The sequence below is a fragment of the Amborella trichopoda genome, chromosome 10 (genome assembly GCF_054954075.1).
Source record: "Amborella trichopoda isolate Santa Cruz 75 chromosome 10, AtrichopodaSantaCruz75HAP2 v2.0, whole genome shotgun sequence".
NCBI classification, from domain to species: domain Eukaryota; kingdom Viridiplantae; phylum Streptophyta; class Magnoliopsida; order Amborellales; family Amborellaceae; genus Amborella; species Amborella trichopoda.
The window spans coordinates 40,066,969-40,072,968 of record NC_142345.1 but is presented as its reverse complement, the minus strand read 5'-3'; the positions used below and the strand labels follow the sequence as shown (position 1 = coordinate 40,072,968).

General features: G+C 36.2%; 1 long non-coding RNA gene across 1 annotated transcript; it reads left to right on the top strand.

Moving 5' to 3' along the window:
• Positions 1–249: 249 nt before the first annotated feature.
• On the top strand, positions 250–5,785 carry LOC110007250 (uncharacterized). The gene is made up of 3 exons (XR_002280924.2): positions 250–280; positions 627–745; positions 2,959–5,785. It is a non-coding gene; the product is annotated as an uncharacterized LOC110007250 (long non-coding RNA).
• Positions 5,786–6,000: the final 215 nt, after the last annotated feature.

Here is a 6,000-nt window from a genome sequence, read left to right as displayed (position 1 = left end):
TTCTTTTTTTTTGGATATTTTAGCAAGGGAAATCATGCTATACCTTTCTCTCTAAGGCCCCATCCACTTTCTCTCTAGTATAGAATCACTAAGGATGCCATATAAGTAATGCGTTTTTTTTTCTTTTGTTTTTTTAAATAATAACTTTTACATAGGCCATGTTTTTGTTATTGTATTTACATGTTTTTATTTACCCATGTGTTTCAACAGTTTGCAAGAATACAAGACCACAACTAACTTGGACGATCCTCTTCCAGGCTTTTCTTTGCGCGCTTTTTGGGTTCGTCCGATTCATTTTTGCATTACCATATAGTATAGCTTTTCTTTTCATATATAATAAAATTAAAGTTCTTATGCTAAGGGATATATCGAAAGTGACTAGTACTCGAAGTGCATGTTATAGGTCAAGGGTTGGAAACATTACCTTTGAAGTTCGTCTAAGCACTTTGACTAAGCATCTCACCTAGCCTTTACCTTCTTTCAATATTAGATTAATAATAAGTACATAGTTAGTGTATGAATTCCTTTATATGGATATGCAATTGTTATTAAATAGTTAAAGTAATAAATATATTGAAACTTAAACATGTATTCTAATGCATGACTGTAACATGTATGCATTTCAGGGAAGCTATTTTCCAAAATTTGCACATTGCTGGGTTGAAGCTTACCACTGCCACTTTCGATTGTGTGGTGACTAATCTACTACTTGCTTTGACATTTATATTGGGCTTATTAGTCTACGGTAATATCATCTCTCTGTTGTCGATGTCCATAAAAATATTTTGGGATTTGAGTCTTGCCTTTTTCTATATTTTTCTTTTGGGAAAATTACATACATATCCGTTATAGTTTTCGTTATTACGCCTCTATCGAATAACTTCCGTTATTACCACCGTGTCCGTTTTTTCATGTCGAAACGGATTTTTTTTAGAAAAGATAATTTTACCCTTTTTCGGTTGTTGAACAACCGAATTCGAAGTATTATCGGTTCAACAATCGAAAACGGGGCATATTTTGGTTTTTGAATAACCGAAAATTTAAAATTTTTGGTTCTACATGAATCGAAATCTTTTTTCTCTTGCGGGTGTGCGTATCCTCTCTCTACCTCTCTCTCTACATTACATGGGTAAAAATGTTTTTTTTTTTTTGACTCTCTCTCCCCTTCACCCAGCGTTCTTTTTTTTTTGGGCAAGTTCATAATCCCTGAGATTTCTCCTAAATTTAGGGGCTCAAACTAGATGTACTCCCTGATTTTATTGGATAATCATGACTTCAAAGAGGTAGAGAGAGAATATGCCATAAGATTTCTCCTAATCTTCTAATCTCATAATCCCTAAGTTTTCTCCTAAATTTAGGGGCTCAAACTAGTTGTTCCCCTTTGATTTTATCAGATAACTATGACTTCAGAGCGGTAGAGAAAATACGCCACAAGAGAGAGAAAACATTTTTCGGTTCTTGAAGAACCGAAATTTTAAAATTTTCGGTTCCTCAAGAAATTGGTGTATTTTCGGTTGTTGAACAGCCGAAAATACTTTGAATTTGATTGTTCAACAATCGAAAAAGGGTAAAGTCATCTTTTTTTTAAATTTCCATTTTGACATGAAAAGAATGGACACGGTGGTGATAACCTAAACTATTCGGTAGAGCCGTAATAATAGAAACTATAACGGATATGTATATAATTTTCCCTTTTCTTTTTATAGTTCTGCCAAGATTTGAACTTGGGACATAACATTGCATATGTCGCAACTTCATTGACAAAAGTTATGTTTGCAAAATTGTAGTTACTTCTACCATATTCTAGTGAAAGGTATAGGTTATAGAAAGCATGAAAAGTAATTAAAGTTTTGGGCACTTGGGCTGAAGAAAGAACAACACTAATGTTTTGTCTTTAAGGTGGGAAAACCTTATATTACAATTTATCTTTTCCTTAGTGTATTTGTTTTGTGTTGATTTAGGGGCAAATGTTTATTTAACTTTGCTTCAAAACCGGCCCCCTTCTAACATTCCACCTAAAAGATGAATTTAGGATCTGACTCAAGATATATTTCTGTTTTAGTTCCATGATTTTGCAACTCAAAATTTGAAAGACCTAGGACGAATTAAAATGAGAATGAAAGTTTATAGTAGGTTTTAAGATTGGTAATCTAATTTTCATTTTCCATTTCAAATTTATGATCGTGGTGGTCAAGATAAGTGTTTCATAGCTTATCTCGGCCAAGGTACTCGGTCTTTGGCCAAGGCAAGTCGGAGTCAGCCGAATTATGTGTACCACTTTTACAATGTACACAGATCAAAAAAGAAAGAAGTGAAAAATTATAAAAATTTATAAAAAACTAGGAAAAGCATTTAGAGTTAATAGAAATCATTAGAAGGCTTTAGAGGATGAAAAAAATATAAAGTCTAGGCTATAGAAAACTTTGATTTGTGTCTTGAATATTTCAAAAAATTAAAGAAAAAGGAGAAATTATGAAAGATCCCAAATCATCCTAAAATCTATTGGAATCATCAAAAAAATCATTTCTAAGCACTATATTGGTTATTTTTATATTTTTTTTCACTTGTACCTAATTTTTAAGGGGCCTTTTGTGGTGGGCTTATTGGAATTTAAGACCTCGCCCCGCCATTAGGGCGAGGTTTTGTTACTCAAGTGGACCCAACGGGGTCATGAAACGCTAGTCAAGATTACAGTTATTTGAAATTTTAGTCTTAAAAATGATTTTTAAGATAGTTTTCAAAACTGTATTTGAAATGGTGCATCATTTGAGACTTTAGTCTTAAAAATGATTTGAAATGACTTTCAGAATCGTGCATCAGCTCACACACTAGAATCCGGTCGTTTTAAACTTTCATGAATAATACCTAGTCGCCTAACACTTTGAATGCTATAGAATGAAAACAACCAATTCAGTTTGCTTTGTTTATTTTTTATAATATTTTTTATTTTATTTTTAGGCTTGAGAAACTTCCACATGATCAGCATTGGCTAGCCAAAATGGTGGGCAGAATTGGTAAGTTGGAGTATGATACAGTGAGTTCGAGTGGACACATCCATTCTTGCGTTATGAAGAATTGGTAAGTCGAAGTATGATACAGGTAGAAAGTGTGAGTTTGAGTGTACACATGTTATCCCTTTTAAAAGGGAGCCGCCAACACCCTCATACTGTCACTCATGTACACATTTAATCCCTTTTACAAGGGAGAGGCCAACACCCTCATACTCTCACTCAGGCCAGCATTAATATAATTATGGGTGGCTGAAGGTTTTATTGAAAAAAGAGCATTAATATAGTTATGGGTGGCTGAACGGTTTATTGAAATGAGATAATAGAAGATGTGGCAGAGAACTACCTTGAAGAATTGGTAAGTCGAAGTATGACACAGGTAGAAAGTGTGAGTTCAAGTGGACACATCCATTCTTGTGTTATGAAGAATTGGTAAGTCGGAGTATGATACAGGTAGAAAGTGTGAGTTCGAGTGGACACATCCATTCTTGTGTTATGAAGAATTGGTAAGTCGGAGTATGATACAGGTAGAAAGTGTGAGTTCGAGTGGACACATTCGATCTCGTGTTATGAAGATTTGGTAAGTCGGAGTATGATACAGGTAGAAAGTGTGCGTTTGAGTCGACACATCCATTCCCTTGTTATCCCTTTTATAAGGGAGTGACCAACACCCTCATACTTTCACTCATGCAGCTAACTTATACAGTATGTTCGACCCTGAAGATTACGAGATCAGAGGAATGACATTAATACAATTATGGGTGGCTGAAGGGTTTATTGAAAAGAGAGAATAGAAGATGTGGCAGAGAACGACCTTGAAAAATTGGTAGAAAGGGTTTATTGAAAAATTGGTAGAAAGGGTTTAATACAAGTATGGGTGGCTGAAGGGTTTATTGAAAAGAGAGAATAGAAGATGTGGCAGAGGACGACCTTGAAAAATTGGTAGAAAGGGTTTATTGAAAAATCGGTAGAAAGGGTTTATTGAAAAATCGGTAGAAAGGGTTTATTGAAAAATCGGTAGAAAGGGTTTATTGAAAAATTGGTAGAAAGGGTTTATTGAAAAATTGGTAGAAAGGGTTTATTGAAAAATTGGTCGAAAGGGTTTATTGAAAAATTGGTAGAAAGGGTTTATTGAAAAGAGAGAATAGAAGATGTGGCAGAGGACGACCTTGAAAAATTGGTAGAAAGGGTTTATTGAAAAGAGAGAATAGAAGATGTGGCGGAAGGGTTTATTGAAAAGAGAGGATGGAAGATGTGGCAGAGGACGACCTTGAAAAATAGGTAGAAAGTGTGAGTTTGAGTGGACATGTCCGTTCATGTGTTATGCATGATCTATTGCATGACATGTGCTTAAGAAAAGCCAGGGAGCAGAACTTCGTGGGGGTAGTTGCATGTAAGGATAACATGCCCTCTCAAAGGTCTCAACCTCTATCCTTCTTTCAAGGTATCGATGACCATGTTTCATCCCATAAATCTCCTTCCAAAATTTGTTCATTCCTTTTTTTGTCACGACATTCAAGATCCCTATCCAGTTCCAAACGCTGTTTATACAATGCTAAGTTAGTTCGTGTATTGTTACTTGAGAATATTACACTTGAATACTCACTAAATGAATTGGGAAGTTTAGCTCTTCTGAGTTGTTTGAGTTTTCAAGGTAGCGTTATTTGTGGAGAGATTCCAAAGTCCATACGAGATCTTCCACACTTGGAGGTGCTTGATTTGAGAGTGGAAAGTTTTCATTACCGTAGGACTTGGAAATTCTTAAATTCAAGTCGGAGCCTGGAGTTGCCAAGTTTGAGACACTTTTATGTGTATGGCAATGTTATACGTGTGCAACGAATGCTTTTAAAGGCAGGGAGTTCGAGATTCGTCCAGACATTATGGAGTGTAATGGCTGGGTTCATCTGAGAGGTGCTGTGCAATTTCACGTAACTCAGGATACTACATATTATTAATACGGAGGTAAAAGACATTAGAGCGATCTACAAGTCTGTTGCCCTGCTAAAATGCTTGCGTTCTGCATTTCTACATGCAAAGGATGATTCCTTCGAAACATTGCAGTTTCAAGCCCACCAATGCCTTTTGAGAAATTGGAATTATGGGGAAGGTTAGGAAAGCTACCAAGCTGGTCTGGGAGCCTTACAAGCCTTAACCAAGTTGGTTTTATGGCAAAGTAAATTGAATGAGGAGGGTTTCTTGAAGTTCCAAGATTTGCGGCAGCAGCTAAAAGAACTATATTTACTTGGCAATGCAATGCGTACGTGGGGAAGGAGATGCATTGCCTTGCTGGAGGCTCTCCTTGACTCCAACACTTGGAACTTTCATTTTTAGGAGAGTTAGAGTGGGAGAGATTGGTGGAAGGATCCATGCCATGCCTTCAATCTCTGGAGATCACGGTTTGTTGCAAATTGAGGGTGCTTCCAGAAGGGTTAGAGCACGCTTCTACCCTCAAAACGAGTGTATTGTTCTCAGTTTTGTAAAGAATTTAGTGGGAGTGTTAGTTAGATCATGCCCCAAATCTTTGGCTCAAAACCATAAGAGATAATAGTCGTCAAGAATGGAATGGAAACGTGCAGTGCAGCCCTTTTGATTCGCAATTTCTTCAAATGCTGCCTGCATAGTATTCTATGCGAGTAAGTGTGGTGTTAGGTTTTGTATTGCAATTTGGCATGATAACAAAGTTGAATGCGTCATGCCTTCAATAATTTAATTTAGGGTTATAGATGCATTTTTAGATAGTGCACCAAAGGAAAATAATAAAAAATATTTTAGACAAATGAGTGAGTTGGCCCCTCAATTGTTTCAGGGGGCTTTTGGTCAGCTTTTTCTATTCGAAATATTTTGTATACTCTTATTTGTTGCGCCCTTAAAAAATGGTTAAAGTTTGTATAAGGTGCCAACCGTATACCGTACCATACAAGTTAGGCGCACCGCTAAAGTTTTCCGGAAGATGTAGTTCGCTAGTGCCGAAAAACTTATGGTCGCTTGAAAA